Source organism: Apostichopus japonicus, chromosome 8 (assembly GCF_037975245.1).
Source record: "Apostichopus japonicus isolate 1M-3 chromosome 8, ASM3797524v1, whole genome shotgun sequence".
Classification (NCBI taxonomy): Eukaryota; Metazoa; Echinodermata; class Holothuroidea; order Aspidochirotida; family Stichopodidae; genus Apostichopus; species Apostichopus japonicus.
In genome coordinates, this window is record NC_092568.1 from 396,090 (window position 1) to 408,788 (window position 12,699).

A 12,699-nucleotide genomic window follows, 5' to 3' on the forward strand; every position below is an offset into this window, starting at 1 on the left:
CTCGGTTTACTTTGGATTATTACTATACTATTTGGACTCGATCTAGGTGATCCCGGACACGGAAATGGAATTGAAAACCCTGAAAACCAGGACGAAGCCTTGACCTACGGGATGACGTGATCACGACGGGATCACATGTCACATAACTTAGTACGTGGAACAAAGTATACACATGTAGGTTTACGTCAGAGAGTATAATAGGCCTACGACTGGTCACGAATTACTTAAATTGAGGCGGTTTGGACAATCGGTGTTGCACAATTTATATTTTATTCTTGACATACTTTGCTCCTTAATAACAAATATGAAATGTCAGAGGATTAATTTGATAAGCCGCTTCATGGTTCCAAGTACGCATGTGCAGTATGTGACGTATACTTCCGGGTCAGGTGATGTGATACGAACACAACCACGCATCACATTGTATGAAACCTGGGAAAATAACGGGGGAGGAAGTTCCTTCACCGTATTTGCTTTCTCATTTTCTGTGAATGATTTGTGTCGACCTCATATTCTTACCCAAGTGTATAGGGAGGATTTCAAATGTGATATTTTCACTGTTTTATGCTTTATATGAGATTTTATCAAACTTGTGTACCATTGTCTTTTTCCAGACGAATTATTGTTTGAATCTCACCATTTTTAAGTATAGTCACAATAAATCAGAAATAAGTCACAAATCGACCGATAACTGCAGTATTTTCATTTAACCCAAAAGCGTGCTTGAATATACAAGCAAATTTGGTGATATTTAATCTTCAAAAGGAAAAATTTTCTCCTTCGTTGGATAAGAAATAAACACCGCTAAATTATCTTTTCCATCTTCAGTTATCACGTGATTAATCTCGAGCATATATAGAGGAGACATTAAAATGACTCAATATGTGTATGATAACTGTAACTCGAGAATTAGTTTGGGGCATGAATCAAGATGGTATATTGAAAATGAGCAATATTGTTACAATATTATAGCTCCGTTAAATTTTATCTGTGAACCACAAGGAAATAGCTGTTGAGTAGAAGCATAAATTAAACATACATGCACATTGTATATGAGTCATATGTAATGCGTTATCGTGGCGGTGTAATACAACGATGTTACCCACGAGTGTTAGTGTTGGGTTTGTAGCCATTATATATATATTAATACATAATCGTATATATATTCAAATATAACGCACTGTACATATTGTTTAGTTATGCTGCATTACTGTACATGCACAGACGCGGATGTGGGTTTACCTCCTATTCAACACCGTTCACAAATTAAAAATGTAGTTGTCAGCCCAACCTTGGGTGTAAACTTGATTACAAAACCACATTTATAGCCTAAAAATTGAAATATGCCTAAAAAACACCATTTCACGTCTAACTTTTTTGTTGTCTTTGAGAGGACACCCTTCATGCTAGCTGGCTTCGATAAATCCACAATAATTGTGCGCCACACTTGAAAGCGTGGGAAATAGTGTATAGGGAATTTAGGATGATTAATTGTATTAATACAGGCCTATGCCTGCATATCGTGCTTGGAAGTTGTCATGGCAGGGTCCTGCTAAGATTTTGAGAACATCTCCCTCACTTGACCCGAGTTCATTTTGGTCTGTCTCTTATCACGATCATTTTCATCATCTTCGCAGTTCTACGAGTCAGCTTATTATTATTAAGTTATGTTGCTAACGTAACATCAGAGCAAATTTTCACGCGTGACTAAATACTGGGTTTTTCCGTATATTAATGTTTTAATGTGTTAATGTTAATTCATCCTATACAAACTGACTGGTGCAATCCGCTGATAATCGTCTAAGAAGTGTCATTTTGTTCCGGGAGGAGTACCCCAAGACCCGCTCCCGTCCCCGCTCCTACACTATAGAGTCAGTTTTAAAGACCTCATGGCCACACACCCCCCTGTTCAAATTCCTGGATCCGCCACTGCTTAATTAACAGCCTAGCCTTCGTGAGTTTTATTTACGAACTGGACTAATTCTGATGTGAATTTGATTTTGTTGCGTATATGTTTAATTAACGTATAGGCTATAGACAAATCCATGTTATGTAAGTTATAGGATATGTTACTGGGTTGGGGTGTGTCCGAACGGGGAAACTCAGAGCGATATTATGTGTATTTTACCATGGTTTTATTTAACTGAGTTTCTGGGTTTTTGTTACTGCGGAAAGAATCCCTTTGCTAGCATATACTGTATTGTATGTCATGTTTACATGCACTTGCAGTGAGTGAGGCTAGAAGTTTATGTCATTCTATTTTGTTCAAAGAAACACATGTAAGGTTAATCGTACTGTACTCGATAAAGTACTTCTTCAAAGTTCACACACGAAACAAGATACTTTCCTTTCGAACAACTGTAGATCATGCCATCCATTATCGAACACGCTATGACAAAACCCCTTGACAACCGTGACGTCAGCATCTCTATGCATCTAACCGCCACGTCACAATTACGAACCTTCTGTGTAAAAAGAGCTGCATGAAAATCGACTGTACTGTTTCATATATAACTTATGCGGAACAATTTTATCAGCAAATTGGTATACTAAACAAATAGTTTTTTTCTTTATCTCCAAACAATAACTAGTATAGACATCAAAGACTAGCCTACTAGAGATATAAAAGTACATTGTTATCAAAGAATTTCTTCAATACTGAAGTAATCAGTGGAAAGGGGTTCATAATTGCCACATAAACATTACTGATGTATTTAATTCCAAACCTGAATAAAGCTATTTGTAGATTTATTTGTCAAATGTTATCCATACGGCATTAATCACCATCATGATGCGACGCTGTTTAACCTTCATTTGATCAAATGTATAGCGATAGTTCCAAAATTTGTATTCAAAGGAGCTCGTAGCGATTAATCTAAAGTGCAAATACACTCAATGTAGATATATTTACTTGACGGTGGAATCCATCGAAAATAGATTACACTTGAATATGATCTCCGATGGCGCCAAAATTACGGCAAAGCTGCTCTTATTTTTTTTATGTTGGATACAGCACTGGTACATTAAAACGGGTGATGTTTTTCCTTCTATGTAAAGCAGAAAATTAGCAGAATAATTTAAAAAAAATTGTTATAGAAAGAAAGAAGACAGACAGAAAATGAGACACTGGAAGAAAGCGCCATCTTCATGGTCACGTGATCACATGATGACGTGGACTTAGTCATATGACCACATGGTCCCAAGATCACGTGTTTATGTGGTCACGTGATCAGTTTGTCACATCCTCATCGTCAAATGGTTACATGCACACATGTTCACATGAAAATATGGTCAAATGAAAATATGGTCAAATGAACACGTGATCACATGATGACGTGGACTTAGTCCCGGTTTACATGGACTGGAAGAGTGCATGCCTCATCTAGTTAATAAAAAGGTTTGTTTGTTTTTGTTTGAGCCCAGTCTTTATCTTGCAATCTTTTCATAGAAAAGTGTCGGAATTTAAATCTGGTTTAACAGGTATCATAAAATTAAATCGTTAACCTGATCAACTTCATCTTGTAAAGCATAAGACTACAATATTAAGATATGCTATAACATATATGAAGCTATAAAACGAAGCCAGTGATGTTATACTATGATAAATGGTTATGTACGTGTCTCTTAATGTCACCTTTCAACATGCAGTTCTAGGATATTTCAAAAGTTAACCGATATGTCGATATTTTACTAAGTTAATGTTTAAATATATAATTTATTACATTATAAGAGAAATGTCGCGTTGCCCCTTCAAAATCTTAAAATCACAAATGGCATATAAAGCGTTGTTTTTATATTAAACGGAGGAAAATTTACTACTCTATGTGACTAATAATTAGCTAATATTCACATCTGGTGTAGTGACATTTACTATTAATATGTGGGGTCAGCAGAAGTGCATTGACGATAGATAATGAAGTGAGGAAAGAAACATTTGAAAGGATGTATAAATCGTACCGTCTTTTGAAAAATTTTTCCATAGCACGTGCAATCCCCCCCCCCCCCCCCCTTCTCACCCATTAATGTAACACAAACCTGAAAATGCCTCTTTGCAGATTAGAAGTATTCTTATAGTTATACTGAAAGGTACCTTTTTGTTATGTGGTAAATTGATTGGAACACGGTTCATTGTATAATCCTTTCAGTGTTTTACGAGTCTATTCGGGGGGGGGGGGGATTCTGTCTCTTTTATGACATAAAATAATCGTACAAATTTGTCTACAATCTTGTATCTGGTTGAAAGCATCCGGTGAAATATATCAATACCTTTTTGTGTGGGAATAAAGAACATCTTTGAAAGGTTAGATCAATCCGGTATAATAATGGTTTTTCATGTAATCAGTAATAATTTAAAACCGCGTACACTAATGAAGCTTGAAATGCTTCGAATCTAACGTTACTTCACATGATTTCAGGCGGCGCCGCGGGCATTATTTATAACGGCGATAGCATTGTAAATTTACCCACAAAAAATCTTTTTTTTCTTTTTCTTTTTTATAGCAAGCGAGAAATCCTTCACTTTATTGCAACCCTCCTTCCCTCCCCCCACATTGAAGCATATATATTTATATATACAGTACACAATTATCAAGTTTTTGAACAAAAAATCAACAGCTGTGCATAATATATATATATATTTTTTTAATGGTTGTCTTTGATACCAAAAAACAGTTGACATGTAGTATACACAATTAATAAGTTCTTAACAAACAAATCAACAGCTGTGCATAACTAAATTTTAAAGACAATTTGTTGACTTTTGATATCAAAAAATAATGTTTTTAATTGGTTCTAATATGGAGGCTAGATAAACATGCATGCCAGCAAATTTGTTGCCAATCTTTTTCAAAGATACCATGGACAAAGACATATACATGTATAACATTGCAGATTGTATTAAAAACACAGCCATAAAAACGTTTGTTTTTCTTCATTAGGCAACTGTTAACAACCTACTGTAACTGCGTAATAAAAACTATAAAAAAATCTGCTACTACATTCACTTATAAAAGTAAAATGTTGATGGACCACTTTTTATTCAGAATTTTCCTACTTTGAAAACGACAAGTGACAAATATGAAAAGATAAGTAATAATTTTACCATCGTAGAAATATTCTTTTCATTAACAAATGATTTATTTATTTTATATATATATATATATATATATATATATATATATATATATATATATATATATATATATATATATATATTTATATATATATATATATATTTATATATATATATATATATAAATTTATATATATATATAAATAGGATCTAATTAATATTTGACCGATATACTCACGTTTTACAATGTAAACCTGAGTCTGTTTTTGTGAAGATTGAGTTTTTTAATTATAACTAAGACCGGTTACAAACACATGTTTCAATGTGTGCCTATGGGAATTATCAAAGCCTTATAAACTTGAATATTTTGTCATTAATGTGAGTCATCGTGTATTGTAAGATCAATCACTTTTGGTGTTATTCACGCTAGGGGCTTTCTCACTTATTGTTGACATTTTGTCAGTTCTGGAAGGATTTTTCATCAATGTTTAATCAGCCTCTAAGATAACTGTGACGCAAACTCCGTAAGGGCTTCAAGCCTCTAGAGGACGGATTTTTCCGGGGGGGGGGGTTATGAGGTAGCAAATGACCACTGCATCACGGTGCTGTTTACCTACTTAAAGAGGTAACCTTTACACATATGCAATTGCATTTGGGTTCAATGGCACTTGCCAAAAAATATACACACACACACACATACACACAGGCCTTAATTATACTTTTGTAAACTTTGTGAGAAATGAAAACAGCCATGCAAAATATTATGTGTTTAATTACATTTTCGAGTGTAAAAGATGTTTCATTCAAGTAGTTCTTTATATCAATGAACCCCCCCCCCCCTCCCCGCTCCATGTGCAGATTTAATATTTCAATCTAATCGTTGATTGAAATTCTCAATTCTTCTGACGTCATAACATGTAATAGAGCCAAACGTGATTACAATACTACTTTGTCTGTCTAACAAACGTAGCGCTTCTTGAAAGCTCATAGTTTCCTTCCTCAAGTTAGTAACGTAATATGTTCTATGCTCCCTCTGTTCGCCTCCAAGTCTTTCTTTTCCTATTCGCTTTGTTATATAATTTATAATACGCTTGTCAAACATTGGTAATGTTTTGTCGACTAAATCCTCCTTTGCCATATAGCCAATGTAACAACTCTTGTTCAAACGGTATTGGAGCCTCCCGGCCCTTATTAGTATGTAATATACAATAATATAATAATTGTGCAGACAGCATATTGAATCAAGTAGAACTGTTTACTTAATGGCTAAGTATATGATTTGTATCCCAGTAACGTATATAGAGGTGTTATGGTATCATGAATATATAAGCATGTTTCTGCTCATTTCGTAACCGCCATTCACCCACACAGTCTAAGCCAGTGAGATTCAACAAGAGTCATAGCTTGTCCTTAAATGTAAATTTTTACATATTTTTTTTACACATCTGCTTTTGGTTCCATTCCACTGAGTACCACATTATGCCACTGTAGTTCCACTCCAAATCCAATGTTGGTCCCTGCCACTCTTGTCACGCCATTCTATATCGATGCCACTTTACCATCCACGCCCAATGCCAACTCACGTCCCCAGTCCATCTCACGCTAAACCGCCACGCCACGCTATCCCACCTCACACTATTTCGTGCCACCACCGTAACCCACTCAAAATCACCCACGTCATAATTCGGGGCACAATAAAACAGTAAACATTATGACGTCATCGTTATCATCATCAGCTTTAACAACAACAGTTGCATGTTTGAAACATTATGCTAGTAATACTTTTCATGTCATGAAAAAAAGTACATTTCTTATGTTTTCTTCAGTAGGATCCCATGTATGATTATTGGATATTCCAGCTGTGTTCACATTTCAGTTTTATCAATGGGAATTATATATATTTCCTTCCTATTCTGAGGTCTGCTCCACCCACCCGCCCCCCCCCACCTGCCACTATCTAAAATAATGTGCAAATAGTATCTCCCTACAAGCATGCATGTGAACCTCTTACGAATTTCTACTTCCGTATAGGCCTACTGACACCTTTTTGGATTTGTCACGTTTATACATTCCCTCCCAGCAGACGACACTAGAAGGATCCGAGTACTAGTACAAGCACAGACGTGTTGACGTACTGTCGCGAATATCCGCACACATAGGCATATAATGTGGTTAGCAGCAGGCCAATTAACGGATTCAATGTTTATACAAACAATCACATGTGACGAATTTTGATCAGTGGAATTATTTATCGTAAAGGAATAAAAACACCGAAACCAGACAATAGTTATAATGTAAGTTAATGATTCTATTGTTTTATATTTCTCTTAAAATGCATTGTTTTGTATAGCGTAATTACAATAGTATTGGGATGTTATATGTTAAAGTTTTGAGGTTGTAGTAAGAGGTGATTCTCTAATATGTTTTTTACTGTAGTCTGGTATGTAGCGATGTGCACTCACGCGTGACAGTAATAAATACACTGTGTCATACCATTCATTCCAGGATAAATAGATACAGCTGTTATTTATGATGATACAAATCCGGTGTTAATTTATTTTCAAATAAGCTCTTCTCGTGAAACTATCAGAAAATGTAACATAAAGCACCATAGAGAAATATATATATATATATCGATGTGTTGGTTGCCTAGTGTGGTGACCTGCAGTGCGTTTGTCAGTGATTATATATAGAGTTAACTGCATTAGATCTCGAAGTAATGGGATATCGTGCGGACCAGATCAGGGTGTGGAATTTTGCTTAAAGCAGCCGGTCGTGTTTGCTATGTGTTTAATTAAGAACACCTCCATCCTACAACACGTGAATGCGCACGATACTAATAGTTTGTATAGTAGTCACGACAGATGCGATAGAGAGAAATTATTTTGCCTTTGAAAAGAGAAATGGATAAAAGAACATCATCATTATGCAGATATCGGGTATACCTGCCCATAGTAACGTGTTGGAATGATTTGCATATTAGGGTTCAGGAAAGAATGGCTGTCTGTGTCATTTCACTGATGCTATCAAGCAGATTATCAGCTGCGATTGCACATTTTTGGGGGTGGTCTGAAGGAAATGAAATGCATGCATTACGTCATAGCATATATACATAACATTACGTCATCAATAAGGAAAGTTAAATATGACAATGTACATTATATATATATATATATATATATATATATATATATATCATATATTATCAAGCATGAAAAGAAACAGACCGCAATAAGGTTTGGCTGTGATAATGCAAACGTTTGCTATGCATATGCTTATAACCTAAATAGAAGGTCTTTAATTAGATTTGAACTAATGGAGATATATTTAAGATTCTTAAAATATCGTGCAGGCCCTAATTCACACGTTCCATTTTCGCTACGAAAGAGAATGGTTCGAAAATATGTATTGTACAATATATGGCAGTTATTGTGTTCTATCATACATGTATGTAGCTGTCAAACACACACACACACATACACACACATATATATATATATATATATATATATATATTTATATATATATATATATATATATATATATATATATATATATATATATATATGGGTGTGTGCGTCTGTGTGTGTGTGTGCATTCCTTCATTTGGCAAATCCATACGTTATTACTCGAGCCCCTATATCCATCCGCTTTTTATAGCAAAATAAAGTGTGGAAGCTGGATACTGGAAGTAATTATATTATTTAAATGCAATACATATCTTTTCCAGCACCAGCTGCAACATCATCAACACATCGCTACTATTACACTCTTCCATATACTCCTTGCATAATATATGAAAGACCCGCATTTCTGGCGAGTGACAGTTTTGGAGTTACAGCATTGCTTCAAGTACCGGCAATAGCATGAGTAAAGAAATAAATTATACTAATATACTGGAAAACCTTCTTATAGTTTGTAACGCCGTCCGTGTTTAATTATATAGAAAACTGACAATGCATATAGGAGATTCTTTTAAGTATAATTGTTAATTTGCTTTTAAAGGAGAGGAACTGAATCGTAAGTTCAAAATTGGGACGTTGTGGCCAAAAAGACAGGGACTGGGGCCAAACAGGAACTCAACATCACCGTTAGTCCGTACTTGTGAGGGGATCATTTGTACGCACGCCCAGTTCAACTTGTTCAATCGTGGCATAGCTCTCCATAAATAGCTAGAAATAAATCTGATCGCCATTTCATGGCAAGATAACCGTGATACAAACTCGTGAGTAATCATCGCTTCTCGGCCTTTTGGCTAAGATCATGTATAGTATCTGTTCCCTTTCGAGGGGAATGGTGATGCACACTTGACGATGATCACACAGTCACAGTCCCGATGCAAGGGACTGGGCTTGAGAGCGGATCAGTCGTTCGGTAGTTTGGTTTTCGTGCCCAGGTTCTTTCCTGGTCGACTTTTTCTTAAAGGGTAGTAGTCATCGAACTGCATAGTTTAGACCTGCATCTTCAAATATATGACGTCTGAATCACTTGTTAATACAAACGCTATGTGCTCCTTTAATAATTCCAACCAAGTTAGGTTCATATATGGTCGTATTGGAGGGATGTAAGGTATTAGTGTAACGAAAAAAAATACAACAATTTTGAGACACATTTTGAGGCCCTGTCACGCAGTTCGTTGATACTCATGCATGGTATGGAACGGGAGAAAATGTTACAAAACTATCTACGAAATTCTATTTTTATCATCCAATTAAAGTTATATAATAATGTACTCAATCATACTAAACCATTAGTTTGTCAATGTTGTACCCCTGGAGTGTCGCTCATCTTGCCGGTTGCAGGTGTAAAAGTTTGTTTATTGTCACCATATGCCGGTAATATTTCATGAGGCTTTAGAGCGTGTTGTAGAATTGTTAATAATGTACATTAACTCCCCTATACGCCTCTTCACGCATTGTCGGAGTAAACTTCACTTGATCTTATCAAATCAAATGTAGGCCTACACTAAACAAGCAGTTTAAAAAGAAAATACGTTGGTACGTTGCGATGGATTTCTTCTTCAGTATCCTAATTGGCGAGATGAAATTTTATAGTGAAGGTGCCGAGGGGGACACCCAGTGGTTCTGTATATAAAAGAAATAGTTAGAAATGTTGGTTGTTCCCTGCAGTAAATATATATATATATATATATATATATATATATATATATATATATATATATATATATATATATATATATATATATGTATATATATATATATAATTAGAGAAAACCAGAGAAATAAGATATGACTCATAATTGACAAATAAGGAGTAAGTTTTAGAAAATATATTGGAATTTTCGGTCCCCCTGGGACCTTCGTCAGCAATACTTGGCAGTCGAATGAGAAGTACAAAATGTGACACAATGAAAGTATGACGCTAGATAAGTGTAAGTTGCAATGATGGAATTAAAACCAAATAAACCATGACTATACAGGAAGCGGATTAAGGAGCAAAGAACGTTCTTATATATATATATATATATATATATATATATATATATATACAAACTATAACGACTTTAACTAGTAAGCTTTACGTTTATGAAAAACAATGTCTGTAATGACTTTGATGGAAGGTAAAATATATTTTCGTAAAATGTTTCCCTTGAGGAATGAGTTAGTCGCCATCCTGTCGAAGTCCACGCTAAGGATTGAACTTTTGGCGTCAAGCACCAACAATTCATCTTCCATGCAAATATAGTGCAACTGTTCGTTCTGTTGCTATACATACAGGCTATCCTACGCGCGTTTCGCAGGTCGCAATGAAATTTGCAAAGGAAATGGTCATTTTATTATTGGTTCTTATGCAAAACCCACTGCCCGCAAAACAACGGTGAGGCAAATTTGCGCTCCACTCACTTTCATAAATAGAAGAATTCGCTACGCATGATGAAACATGTACTTTTGACAGATGTTGTATATTTTACCATTGCAAACTGTATTGGTAAACAACCTATAAACCCTGTGCCGTATACTTCCGTTCATTAATACTATTATGTATGATATAAAGAAGTTAAGTAATTACGTATGAACGCTAAAGTAGCATATTGCTGTATATGTCCATTCTCATCATATATACAGTAGCATATTGCTGTATATGTTCATTCTCATCATATATACAGTAGTATTTTGCTATATATGTCCATTCCAATCATATATATATATATATATATATATACACAGTAGCATATTGCTGTATATGTCCATTCCAATCATATATACAGTAGCATATTGCTGTATATGTCCATTCTCATCATATATACAGTAGCATATTGCTGTATATGTCTATTCTCATCATATATACAGTAGAATATTGTTGTATATGTCCATTCCAATCATATATACAGTATAGCATATTGCTGTATATGTCCATTCTAATCAAATATACAGTAGCATATTGCTGTATATGTCCATTCCAATCATATATACAGTAGCATATTACTGTATTTGTCCATTCTCATCATATATACAGTAGCATATTGTTGTATATGTCCATTCCAATCATATATACAGTATAGCATATTGCTGTATATGTCCATTCTCATCATATGTACAGTAGCATATTGCTGTATATGTCCATTCTCATCATATATACAGTAGCATATTGCTGTATATGTCCATTCTCATCATATATACAGTATCATATTACTGTGTATGTCCATTCTAATAATTTATACAGTAGCATATTGCTGTACATCATATACACTAGCAGACTAGGGCTTCTTTTAGTTATCCTGTTTTCTTACTTGTTTGTGTTTTATCCCTACAAAGCTATTACAATATTTTTACCAGGGGGAGGCGGCGGGGGAGGGGGGGGGGGTTGGCAGTCAGGAGGGAATGTGTCTCCCAGGTTAAAATGGTACCTTTTCTCGTGTTTGAAAGTAAAATGTGCCCTTTCGTTAATTTTTAATGTTCCCTTTTGTTGAACAAATGATATACAATTGTAATTAAATACCGTAATAGATGGCACGGAATGAACAGTTCTTCTTAAAGATGATTGTTCAAACTTCCATACGCTGGTATGTGCATTGACACGGGGGGGGGGGGGGGCAGGGGCCATGGTCCCACCTTCCATCAGCAGTCGGGGGAATTTTTACATACACCTGGAGAATATTTAAATCTCGCTGAGCGAACTCTCCCATTTTCAACCTCATACAAAACATTCAAGAGTATTTGTTAGTTCCACCTTGCATTCAGACCTAATTAAAGACATTAATTACAGCCGAAGTATGTCTCAGGATGCAGTATTTGTTGCTTAAACGTCATTTAGTTCATGGGGGGGGGGGGAGGAAACCCTGGCCCTTTTCTAAAATTCTTAATTCGCCTCTGCCCCTCCTATAATTTTTCCTTTCCACATACCTAAATTCGGCTTGCATGGGGTGTGGGGGGGGGGGGGATTTACAGTTTGACCTCTCACCTTTGACTCCTGTGCACAGCCCTGCAAATACTCCTTTGCACTATATGTTATCAATCTATGTGGGTTTTTTATTCAATTACACAAAGTTTATCGAGTAGCTTAGATAACACAGTTTGGTCTACTAATTTCTCATCATGTATTGTTTATACTAAACGTTCACCCCACAATTTTATATTTGTAAACGCTTTTGAAATATTGAGGAAAGA

The 12,699-nt window shown here is 35.3% G+C and overlaps 1 protein-coding gene and 1 pseudogene across 2 annotated transcripts in view; both read left to right on the forward strand.

The window, feature by feature from the left end:
* The first annotated feature begins 7,146 nt into the window (after positions 1-7,146).
* Positions 7,147-12,699, forward strand: part of LOC139970669 (leukocyte tyrosine kinase receptor-like) — a 59,379-nt gene continuing 53,826 nt past the window's right edge. For both annotated transcript variants that reach the window (XM_071976546.1, XM_071976550.1), the window contains exon 1: positions 7,147-7,365. The gene's annotated coding sequence lies outside the window, so the exon portion shown is untranslated. The remainder of the gene's footprint in view (positions 7,366-12,699) is intronic.
* On the forward strand, positions 9,307-9,394 carry LOC139972698 (U2 spliceosomal RNA; annotated as a pseudogene).